Genomic DNA, 13,294 nt, shown 5'->3' with positions numbered 1-13,294 from the left:
GGTCGCAAAGAGTCGGACATGACTAAAGCAACTTAGCACGCATGCATGTGAGTAAAGCACGAATGCATCTCAGGGTCAAGAGCATGAACTCTGGAGCTAGATACTCTGAAACATGGCCCTGGGTCCAGATTTTACAAGCTGTGTGACCTATGCTGAGTCACAGCATAGGTCTCCTTCTCTTCTCCATCTCTTCTCAAGGTAGTTTTAAGGATCTAAGTAAGTAATAGAAGGCAAAATGTTTGAGTACCTGGCAAATAGTAAACACTAGTCAGGTGTTAGATGTTGTTCATTGTCATAGATTGATCATTTTAAATCAAATTCCTGTTATTCGCTTTACATGTTGACCAAGCCACTCTCTGATAATTTTGCTTCATCATTTAGCTTTCCAAAAGGAATAAAATCTACACTGGAAAAGACCCTGATGCTGGGAAAGATTGAGGGCAGGAGGACAATGGGGAGACAGAGGATGAGATGGTTGCAAGGCATCACTGACTCAGTGGACAAGAACTTGAGCAAACTCTGTGACATAGTGGAGGACAGGGAAGTCCGGCATGCTGCAGTCCATGGGGATGCAAAGAGTGGTAACACTGAAAGAGAGTTTTCTCTCATCAATAAGCAGCACACTGCTATTCTGGTATGATATACTAGGGCTTTTATTAAGTTGATTAAAGTGAATCTGCATCTCTGAGCCTGCTCGACTACAGGTCACTATGGAGGTCCAAAGGGTATTCTGTAAGGTGGGATCTCAGTCCTTAAGTCACAGCATGCTCCAATGCAAATCCAAACATGTGGTGTATCAGCTGCTGCCAAGAGAGTATTCCTCCAGCAAAAGTTTACCTTGCTAATATCTTTTTTTTAACTTGAAAACTTTGTATCCATGATTTAGGACTATTGACAGTCAATCTTACTCTACCTGAACTACGATAAATAAACTCTCTCTCAGGGGGAAATGTCTATTTCCATATGCTACTACTTTTTTCTGCTCTTTTCAAATGTTTTTTATAGATTTTCAGAATCCTATAATTTCTAGCTATTCTAATTCAACTCTCTGGTCAAACATTTTATCACTATTTAATTTCCTCTCTTCTTCATTTTATTTTTTGTTATATTTTCTTATATTAATAGTTTATTCCAATTTATTTCCAAATGATGACATTTTGGCTGAACATCTCTGTGACGACCTAGAGGAGTGGAATGGGAGGGTGAGAGGGAGGTTCAAGAGGGAAGGGATATATGTATAAATATGGCTGATTCATGATGTAGTTCAGCAGAAACAAATGCAACATTACAAAGCAATTACATCCCAACAACAACAACAACAAAAGAATCAGTTTCCTAAGCCCCTAAAGAGACAGTACAGAAATCACAGGCCAGTTTATGGATGGACTAATTGATTTCCCATCCATCTCCTGAAACTTCCTTTCACCATTAACTATATAGAAGAATGAGGTTTTGTTGAAACAGAATTTTTCCACTGCTGCAGTGTCAATGCCAGGACAGATGTCACATTTCTGAGTGGTGGTATACCCAAAGAGGTGTGAATGAATGGGCATCCTACAACTCTATCATTTTCTTTGATTTCCTCTAAGTTTCTGGTGTATATATGTGTGTGTGTATTTATTAAGTACTTGTTGACCCACTGAAATTTATCACAGTAATTTTATGACTACAGGAGGTTTTAGGCAAAAGAATAAAACCTCTTGGGAAATGATGTTCACAGCTGTTGCCAGAGCCCTAGTTGAGGTAAGCAGGAAATACACTCATTATATCTGTGTGTGTTAGGGGAAGCACACTGACTGAAACTGCCCACCCTGACCAGGCACCATAGTAACCATTTGCATGAGTTGTTTTACAACAGGAGGTCCTGGTAAGGAACACGCAACTAATAAGCCACCACCAACCGGAAGAGTTCAGGACAGGTCAAAAGGAGACACCACATGTCCGACCACCTCCCAGAATCCTTCTTGCTGGAATCCATCTTGGCTGAACAAGGCGTGCACCACCAGGAAGGACTCTGAGTCAGAATGATTGGCTAAAGACAACCCGGAAACTAATCCCATCACCATAAAACCCGAGACTGTGAGGCATGTGGCAGAGCAGTTCTCCTGGGTTCCCTTACCCTCTTGCTCTCCACCCGGGGGCCCTTTCCAATAAAATCTCTTGCTTTATCAGCACATGTGTCTCCTCGGACAATTCATTTCCAAGTGTTAGACAAGAGCCCAGTTTCAGGCCCTGGAAGGGGTCCCCCTTCCTGCAACATGTGGATGATAAGTCTGTGGTTGTAATATCACAGAGATGCAACAAGGAGAAGAAGAATAAAGAAAAGGACTGGCACTGGGGGAAATAAACTAAATTTCTTCAATGCTTTATTTCCAAGATGATGCCCTGCGGGTGATTTCTTAATCTTAAAATGAAAACTTAAATATTCTGTTTCAGCAAAATAGGCCACATTTGGCTACTAGGTAGTCGAAATTTTAACTGTGTAGAACCCAAAATCACAGGAGGGAAATGATGAAATGGAAAAGCTCAATGGGAAATGGAAGATGCTTAACAGATATTAAGTACTATTTTGGGTACTCTTTTGCCTTGCAATTCTAGCAAATTCCTTAGCTTCTCTGTGTTTTGTCATGTAATTTGCCAGGAGCCAGCCCACGAGATCCCACCCATGACAGAGTCATGGGAAAGAGGAATGATTGAGCAGGCTTCTCAGACCTCAGGGATTCTCAGAAGGCTGCCTCAGCGCTCACCTTAAAGATACCTGTCTTTCTGATGTTGACTATAATAAACCTCTTCTTATTTTCTATGACTTAGGCAAAAGGCCTTTCCTGATTCCCTTCTAAAATAGATCATTCTGAAACCTCAAATCAACAAGGCCCCTGAATGGTAGCACCCTAAATAAAATTATCTGGGATATAGAGTATGCTGATCTAAATTCCTTTTGCTAACATATTAGTTTGTTTAATAAATAAGCCTGTGCCTTTAGAGCTAATATACATGACTGCTCCTTAATAATAAAACAGCATTGAGAGCCTCCGCACAGAAAGCCCCTATGGGCACAAAACCATTCGCAGGAAAAAAGGCTTGTTAGGAAATATAAGAAATATTGCTTTATGAAACTGTTACTTAATCTATATTTACTCACTATGTTTTTACTCTTAACGTAGTTAGCCTATATAATAAAAGCATAATAGTTAGAGATTTATATAAGTAGAAGTTTAGCTTTAATGCAAATAATAAGACAATTGTAGATTTAACTGATGATTCTTACTTAGAGCTGACCTTCAGCTTGCTCTTCTATGACTTTATGGGACCACATTCTTTTCTGTTAAGCTCAAGGCATAGAGTAAATTACCGAAAACAGGTTTTACCTTGAAACTTTCTATTGATGAATTCTTTCCTTTTGTGCCTGATACAAAAGTGTTCTGACTGATCAACCCTTATCAATGGAGAGTCACAAGATGTTAGCAGGCCCCCAGGCCAGAAGATGATGTAAACAAAATGAGGCTTTTGGTAACTAAAAACATGCAAACGGTTTCGATGAAGGTCAAAACTGCTGGCCTATTAAGCTGAATTGATAGACCCATTAAGCTGAATTCATATGCCCATTAAGCTGAATTCATATGCCCATTAAGCTAAATTGGTATGCCCACTAAGCTGAATTGGTATGACTCTATACTTTACATTTGTTTCTATGTACCACAAAAAATATAAAAGCTGTCTTAAAAATAATAAAGTGGGAAGACACTTGGGAGACACTTGGAAATGCCGAGACTCGCTGTATCTTCTCATTCGCATCACCGACGCCGTCCATCCTGAGGGAACCCCTGGACCTGCTGGAGCTGGACTCCGGCAGTAATTTGTTTCCATATGTCTGTGATCATTTACATAATACAGGGAGATTACAGAAGCAAGTAAGTTTTACTTTGTTCCTAATATCTCCTAGATATATATTTGAATGACTTTGAAATAATTTTTCCATTTCCATCTGGATGTTTTGTTATTGCAAATTTGACTTCTTTCATAGTCTATGAATCCACTCTCCCCATAATCCCAACAACCTGAACTTGTATTATCATTAACAATATAGAATCATCACACTTATCCTGAGTCTTCATCCTAACACCTCACATTTATACTAGGGTGCTAACTTATACAGCAAAGTTCTCTGAGAGTTTATAAAGGACCCTATTTACTTAATATAAAAGAAGCAAGCAAAGGGTGCTTCCTATAACTAAGAGAAAGCATTTTTTACCTTGCAGATATTCACTGGGAAAATACTAAAGTAAGTTTTTACTAAAAAAAAAAAAATTCTAAATAACAAAATTGAGTCTATTCCAAAAGGAATAGATTACCAATGACTGTAAATATTATTGAAAGGCCGTTACCTCACATTTGTCATCTCTAACCTTATTTAATTTCTATTGTTCTTAGTCACTCAGTTGTGTCCAACTCTTTGTGGCCCCATGGATGGTAGCCCACCAGGCTCCTCTGCCCACCAAGCTCCTTTGTTCATGGAATTTTCCAGGCAGGAATACTGTAGTGGGTTGCCATTTCTCTCTCCATTAACCTCTGCTACAATCTTGTAAAATTAGGATTATTTACCCCTGTGTGATACAGATGAAAAACCCTAGACTCCAAGATATAACTGGTAAGAGGATAAACCAGTTTCAAGTACAGATATGGATGATATCATCTCCTATATCTGCTTTCTAGCATCATTCATGCCCAGTGAAGGTGGCCAAACATTCAAAATGCTCTAGGAGGATTTCTGGTTGATGTAAGAAGTTGGATTTAGAGTATTTCTAAATAACAATGATTTCCAAATTTGGCTGTCATCAGTAACATCTAGAGAACTTTTTAATAACAGAAATGCCTAAACCCCACACTTGGAGTTTCAACATAAGAAATCTAATGAGTTCTTGGAAATCTGCATCTTAGAAGCCTAATACAAAACCAAGTTATGGTGATACTGCTCTTAGTAACTTCCAGCCCCAATAACTTTGGCTGCCAAAACAATTTTTTGAGGTGGTAATAATCAATCTGACTATAAAACAGCTTTTTAAAAAGAGAAAAATTTGCAACTGTTTAAAGTAGCCTGCTAAAGATACCAAAGTGTTTCATTCTAATATTTTCCACTTGCTCTATTCTCTACAAAGTCTTGAATGCCTAAATCTACTCAACTATCTTGTAAATGCTTTGGCTATGAGAAAAGGTCAAGGAAAAGTACAAATGACAAAAAACAAAACTCTTCTTTCCTTTTCAAAAAGCAAATCAAAGAACACTCCTTAGTCGTAGAGAACTAACATATATCTAGGACAACATACTATGATTTTACTGATGCTGACTCAACCCTCCCTGAAAAAACACTGTCGTCATAAATAAAGGAGCTTCAAGAGGAAGCCATTCATGTTGTCTCATTTTTATTTGGCATCTCATGACGTTGTCTGCAGACTGTGAGATCTGAATTCATGCTACATATCCCCTGCAGTTCTAAATAAAGCCCAAAGATGGATAAATGCAAATGCACTAAAGATCTTCTAAGGTAGACACCTTTAAACAGAAGAAAGGCACTTCACATCCAGAGAGTAGAGCATGGGGTCAAACTCAAAAGCCCATTGTGCCTATGCATGCTCCCTTCACTCTTCAAATATTAGTTTTCCACACAGTTAAGATATATGTAAGACAGCAGAACACCAACTGTATTATTCCAACATTTCTCTTAGGTTTCTTTAGTCTCTTTCTCCCACCCCAAGAGTTTCCTCATTGCCCCTTTCACATCTTTGTTCCTTAAAGTATAGATGAGGGGGTTGACACTGGGAGTGACAATGGTATAGAAGAGAGTGACGAACTTGCCCTGATCTTGGGAGTAGCTGTTGGCTGGCTGCAGGTACATGTAAATGATGGTTCCATAGAAGAGAATGACCACTGTTAGGTGAGATGAGCAGGTGTTGAAAGCCTTCTTGCGCCCTGCTGCTGACTTGATCCTCAGCACAGCGGCAGTGAGCATGCCATAGGAGATGAGGATCAGAGAAAGGGGCACCAGGAGAAGAGCAACCCCCAGGACAAAGGCAAATGCTTCCACCAGCATTGTGTCTTCACAGGACATGGCAATAAGAGCAGGCATCTCACACAGAAAGTGGTCCACCTCGCGACGCCCACATCGGGACAGGTGCATCGTCTGGGGACACATAACAAAGGAGTTTAGAAAGCCACAGCACCAGGCCACAGTCACCAGTTGCAGGCAGAGATGTGAGTGCATGACCACGGTGTAGTGCAGTGGCTGGCAGACAGCCACGTAGCGGTCATAGGACATGACAGCTAGGAGGACACACTCGGTTGAGCCCAACACCATACAGATATAGAGTTGGGCCACACAGCCATAGTAGGTAATGGTCTTCTCTGGACCCCAAAGGTTCCACAGCAGCTGGGGAACAATGCTCGTTGTGAAGCAAAGGTCCAAGAAAGATAGGTTCCCAAGAAAGAAGTACATGGGTGTGTGGAGCCTGGAGTCCACAATAGACAAGAGAATGATGGCTGTGTTGCCCACTAGGGTCAGGATGTAGAAGATCAAGATAAAAGCAAAGAGAATTATTTCCAGTTGAGGCCGGTCAGAAAAGCCCACCAAGATGAATGCCTGATGGTAGCTGTCATTGTCCCTTCCCATAGTCTTCACCAGTTGTTATGGAGACACAGAGAAAAGAATTAGATAAGATAGCAGGTGAAGACTACCCAACACTCTCCAATTTCCACTTATTGGTCTGTGAATTTTGGAAGGTCATTTGCCCTTCCATTACTTTTTTAGCATACGCTTATGAATATCTTTCTTATGCAAAGCAGTGTGCCTGATACTGCTGAAGATTAAAGGATGAATTGACTTGGGAGTTGTTCTCCCTGGTGAATAATATATGCAAACAATGACAAAGAAGGAGAAAAGTGGAAGTTCTCTAAAAGAAAACTTGTTTAAAAGCTGAGTGTTTTGCGAGTTATTTCCAGTTGATCAGGAAAGAACTTATAGAAGCGTGTATATTACAAGAAGGGCTTCCCAGGTGGCGCAGTGGTAAAGAATAGGCCTGCCAATGCAGGAAACGCAAGAGACACAGGGTTGATCCCTGGGTCAGGAACAACCCTTGGAGTAGGAAGTGAAAATCACTCCAGTATTCTTACCTGGAAAATTCCATGTAGAGAGGAACCTGGCAGGCTGCAGTCCGTAGAGTCACAAAGAGTCAAAGAAGACTGAGCACACATACACATTGCAAGAAACTGATGTACCTGAGAGGTCCTTATTTGTGGCTGTTTTTCTAACAAGTAGGAATTTTACATGTGGCAGATTGAGCAATATGTTTCAAGAAGAGAAAGTAGTACATAGAAAGGCCCAAAGGGCTAAATTCATGGATGATGTTCAGGACATCCATGAACGTACATGTCAGGCAACTTCTTAATGACATGGAATTTTATTGAGATTAAACACAATACTGTTGACTCTAAAAGGAGGAGTTGAGATAGATTGGGTTCTTCCTCTATATAAAGCAAGTCTGCAAATGTGTGGCCTAATATCTGGTTTCTTTCTCTGTATCTTGGCTTTTCTTTGTGCAAGCGAGAGGCTAGATCCTTTCTACATCTCCATCCAGACCTCACATGTTTTCGTGATTCATGACATCGGATATATGCCATGAACATTTTTAACTTCTCATGATTTCTACGGTCAATACCAAGGGATTTGTTGGGGCTCTGCCTTATAGGAGAGCACCAGTGTTCACCCAAGCTTGTATCAACTGTGGTAATAGAAAATGGCATCATTGCAACATACAAGAACTAGAGTACAAAACCTTTTTGAAAGGTGTGTGGCTCCATGAGGTTGCTGTCACCACTGTCGAGCCTGATAGTGAAAAAGTTATGGACTCTTTTCAGTTGAAGCTGCAGGTGGAAATTCTGTTAAGTTCCTATTCAGTTCAGGCATAGGACTGAACGTAAGGTCCCATTCCCATAAGGGCACAAGAACCTCAGCAAAACCCCATGAAGAGATTAACGGGTGCAGGGAATGATCAGAAATAACCAGCCAAGTACCAAAGACTTTACTAGGTCAACTGAATATTTGAAAGGGAGACTTTGCTACACACACACTCTGCTGGTATTGGTTGTGAAGAACAACTTGCACTGTTTTACCCACAAACATGTCGCAGCTCTCACTCGAGTTTAAGAGACTCAGTAAACAGATCCTGTGAGTGGCAATTACAATGTACACAAATTGCTTAGCTATATATATATCATTTAGGACATGACTCCTCAGCCAAATTGCAAACATCACATTTGTTTATAATTTACCTATTCTAAAGGACAGTTTATGAATGTGTTATTCTTTCATTCCAAGATGACCTAATGCTCAGGCCTCTGTCCAGTACCCAGAGACTCACCCTGTTTCACTTAACAAGCATTTCAAGTATAATGTACTTGATTTTTCATGCTTTTTTTTTAAAACTCATCCTTAGTTCAGAATCACGAAATTGCAACGAATAAAGCTGTTGCAAATGGAAATTGAAAAGGATTAAGCTGTTCAAATACCAGTAGTAGTTTAATTAGCATTGTTGTTCAGTTTCTAAGTTGTGTCCGACTCTTTGCAACACCATGGACTGCAGCATGCCAGGCTCCCCTGTCCCTCACTATCTCCCAGAGTTTGCTCCAACTCATGTCCATTGAGTTGATGATGCCAACCAACCATCTTATCCTCTGTTGCCCTCTTCTCCTCCTTCCCTCAATCTTTCCCAGCATCAGGGTCTTAAAACTATAAACTTGTACTAATTTTGAAAACTTTGGCCTAAAAATCTGGACAGATGCACTGGACTTGATTCTCTGACTAAGGATTATACCTAAACCTGTACTTCCAACTCACAAAGGAAGACTACCTGAATGGGATTTAACAATACCAAGTAGTGGAGCTATTTTTGTCTGCTTCAGGTGTATCCTAAACAATCATCACTCTTTTCACAATTACAATACATTACATGTTTTGAAGAGCTTTTACACCTACACTTGCACACCATCCTCACAACAGCCCTGTAATGTGGGCAGGACAAGCATTAGGATCCCCATTTCAGAGATGAACAATCTCAATGACAGAAGGGTCAAAAGAATAGCCAATACTTGCAGTTTCATATCATAGCAGGAACCATAAAGCCACATGTGTATGCAGTTGCTTCAGCAGTGCTGACTCTTTGCAGCCCTATGGATTGCAGCCCTCCAGGCTCCTCTGTCCATGGGATTCTTCAGGCAAGAATACTGGAGTGGGTTGCCACGCTTTCCTCCAGGAGATCTTCCTGACCCAGGGATCAAACTCTTAGGTTTCCTGCGTTGGCAAGTCCATTCTTTACCATTAGCTCCACCTGGTAAGTCCATAGTCCTACTTATTAGCACAAAGTTTCATTTGCTCTGCTTCCTCCCCTATTCCTATCTAGTTAAACTTGTTTAAAGATGATCTTTTATTACTACTCCCCCATGAATCCACACATACAGACCTAACTATGACATTCTGAATACTTGCTGGGGTGAAATTTGTGATCATTCTCAACATTACCAGAGAAGGCTTGCAATGCTTGATTTGCCACTGTGACAAAACAGAACAACAGAGAGGTTTTCTGCTCAAATTGACTATTATCTCAAGAGGAGATTAAAAATGATAATTTGATATGTATAAATCTAAGGTAACAGGATGCCCTTGGATTGGCCCAGCTATAAATGAGGAAGCAAGTAGAATGTAATTTATCCTAATCTACCTGTCTTAGATCCACTTTGTTAAAATGTGATGCAGTCTGTTGTTTTTTAATTGGATGCAGTTGCTGTGTTCCAAGATGAAATTAAACTGTGAGTTGGCTTTGAGAACTTTCTTACTCTGTCACCCTAACAGATAAAAACCCTACTAGAACCATCACAAAGATAATCATAAATCCTTCAAATGATCAAAGGTACAGAAATAAGATTCATTGCCACAGCAAAGCACATATCAAAATCTTCACTGTTGTTCTTCCCAGAAAGTAGAAGACCTAACAGTCTGTGAGCCCTCCATACTTTGATTCCAGAGAGTTTTCTCAGGGATAAGGCAGCTAATTCTGGTCCCTTTTGGTTTCTGGGTTTTCTGAAGGAAGGAAACTCCAACAAAAACTGATGGAGGATTGAGCACAAAAATAATTTATGCCCCATCAATGCCTTAAAGTGAAACTTTAAGTATCACAGTTTGAAAAAGAAATAGTTAACTGTGGGCAAAAGTTATCAGGACTGACCACAGATGGCATCTCCTCTTAACGAAATGGATGAGGTGACATGGTGCCACATTTCAAATCTGCATGTTTTATCTTAATCCTATATAAACAGGCACCCTAGGATTAAGGAGATGGCAGATGTTCCCCAGGGATGAAGGGAAGCACACATCACTAAGAGCTTTAATACATATGATGTTATTTCATTTGTGCATAATAAGGGGATGGGAGGGCAACTTCAATATCATGTCACCTTGGGAATTTGAAATAATCTGGGGGCCTGAAGATAGATATCAGTTTGTTTACAGAGTTAAGACCTTAGGGACTGATGCTCTCATCTAGAGATCAGCTCAAGTCCCCACACATGAAGGCAGAACTCACAAGGGAGGTATCAAGGGAAATTCCCAAGTATGGAAGTCAGATTTTCTTGAAGAGAGAATGATTACTGAGTTTTACATAAAAATTAAGTTAGATCAATTTATTTTGATCCTGGACTCTCAAAATTAAAGCCATGTAATTGTGGGGAGCCAAGCAACTTCAAAGAGCTGAATCCATATCTTCTAACATGGGGAAAAATGGGGTAAGGGAGACCACATAATATAGAGAGCGCTTTGGTCTCCTGACATATTGAGAAGGCAAGAGAAAAAAGTCACTTCTTCCTTCTACCCCATCTAATGTGCCTTCATTTTGTATGGACAGTGCCAGAATTTGAGGCTGGTGTTCAGCCAGTCCAATCTAGTTCAAGTGACTAGATAGTGTCTCTGCCCCTCTGCTTTTCACATTTACTGGTCATATGACTTTCCAGGGGCCAAGGCTGCCTTGTCTTGCCTCTTGCAGACCCACCAAACACAAACATGGGTTGCGAATATCAGTATTCCACATAACTAGTAAAAATAATTTGATTACAATGCTTTATTTTATTTTTTCTTAGGCTTCAAAATCCATGCAGATGGTGACTGAAGCTATGAAATTTAAAGACACTTGATCCTTGGAAATAAAGCTATGACCAACCTAGAAAGCATATTAAAAAGCAGAGACATTACTTTGCCAACAAAGTTCTATATAGTCAAAACTATGGCTTTCCATTATTCATGTATGGATGTGAGAGCTGGACCATAAAGAAGACTGAGCACTAAAAAATTGATGCTTTTGAACTGTGGTATTGGATAAGACTCTTGAGAGTCCCTTGGGCTGCAAGGAAGTCCAATCAGCCCATCCTAAAATAAAATCAGTCCTGAATATACTTTGGAAAGACTGATGCTGAAACTGAAACTCCAATACTTTGGCCACCTGATGCGAAGAGTCGACCAATTATAAAAGACCCTGATTCTGGGAAAGATTGAAGGCAGGAGGAAAAGGGGACGATAGAGGACAAGATGATTGGATGGCATCACTGACTCAGTGGACATGAGTTTGAGCAAGCTCCAGGAGATGGTCAAGGACAGGGAAGCCTGGTGTGCTGCAGTCTATGGGGTTGCAAAGAGTAGAACATGACTCAGTGACTGAACAACAACAAGAAGAAAACAGTGTTTTATTTAGCTCTTCAAATTGGTGTTGGCACTACCTCTTACAATAAGACAAGAATTTCTTTGAGAAGGTGTAGAAAACAGAATATATATGATTTTCTTGGAGCCCAGCTGGTCACATTTCATTAATTTAAAGAATACAATCCTACATACAGTTTGAAAATATTCTAACTTTATATATAAAGAAATTAATTTCCAGACACGTTGTGAACTCAAAGTCAGATTGCTAATGGCCAGTGTCTGCTAAATAGGACAAGCTCTCAGACCTTCTTAACACACAATCTTTCCATGAAATCAGATAAAATGTAATGCTACTCATTGAAGTAAGAGATAATTAGTATTCAGATTCAAACTATGCTGTTAAGGCTACAAATTACAAGTTTAAGCTCTTGTTTTTATAGAATAAAAATATCTGCTCACTGTATAGGATTCTGCCTTTTCTTGGACTTTGAAAATAGGAAGGCTTATGGAAAACTGGAAAGAATTTTTATATTTGGGACTAAATAGAATACCTTTTCTCTTCTGTAGTATGGCAGCAAGACATTGAGGATCACTTATCACCTAATACCTGTCAGAATGGCTATCATCAAAAAGACCACAAATAAGGATTTCTCTGGTCATATGGCAGTTAAGAATCCTCCTTGAAATATAGGTGACACACGTTTGATTCCTAGTTGGGGAACTAAGATCCCACATGCCATGGAGCAACTAAGCCCATGCACCACAACAACTGAGCTCTAATGCTCCAGAGTCTGTGCACTACAACTAGAGAGCCTGCATGCCACAACTAAGTAGTTGGTAAAATGAAAGATCCTGCATGACGCAATGAAGATCCTGCATGACTCAATGAAGACCCAACTCAGTCAAAGAAGTAAATAAATAATTCTTTAAAAAGAATGCCTTGGGAAAAAATAGACCACAAATGATAAATGTTTGTGAGAATGTGGAGAAAAGTGCTTCCTTGTACACCACTGGTGGAAATGTAAATTTTCACAGTCACTGTGGAAAACAGTATGGAGGTTTTTCAAAAACTAAAACTAGTACTGCCATATGACTTAACAATTCCTGGGATTCCTTATAAAACTGGGACTAGAACTGCCATATGACCCAACAGTCCCACTACTGGGCATATACCCCTAGGAAACCAGAATTAAAAGAGACACATATACCCCAATGTTCACTGCAGTACTATTTACAATAGCTAGGACATGGAAGCCACCTAGATGTCCATCAGCAGATGAATGGATAAGAAAGTTGTGGTACATATATACAATGGAATATTACTCAGCTATAAAAAGTAATGCATTTGAGTCAGTTCTAATGAGATGGATGAACCTGGAGCCTATTACAGAGTGAAGTAAATCAGAAAAAGAAACACTGTATATTAACACGTATATAAGGAATTTAGAAAGACAGTACCGATGATCCTATGTGCATGGCAGCAAAGGAGACACAGATGTAAAGAACAGACTTTTTGGCTCAGTGGAAGGTGAGGGTGGGATAATTTGAACATCATCTTTA

General features: G+C 39.8%; 1 pseudogene; it reads right to left on the bottom strand.

Annotated features, from left to right (window-relative positions):
* Positions 1 to 5,719: 5,719 nt before the first annotated feature.
* On the bottom strand, positions 5,720 to 6,667 carry LOC145509657 (putative olfactory receptor 2W6 pseudogene; annotated as a pseudogene).
* Between the last annotated feature and the right edge of the window lie 6,627 nt (positions 6,668 to 13,294).

The sequence above is a fragment of the Giraffa tippelskirchi genome, chromosome 6, assembly GCF_054371585.1.
Source record: "Giraffa tippelskirchi isolate mGirTip1 chromosome 6, T2T-mGirTip1v1.2.pri, whole genome shotgun sequence".
Classification (NCBI taxonomy): domain Eukaryota; kingdom Metazoa; phylum Chordata; class Mammalia; order Artiodactyla; family Giraffidae; genus Giraffa; species Giraffa tippelskirchi.
The sequence above is the reverse complement of the archived record's forward strand: the minus strand, read 5'-3'. Positions and strand labels throughout refer to the sequence as shown.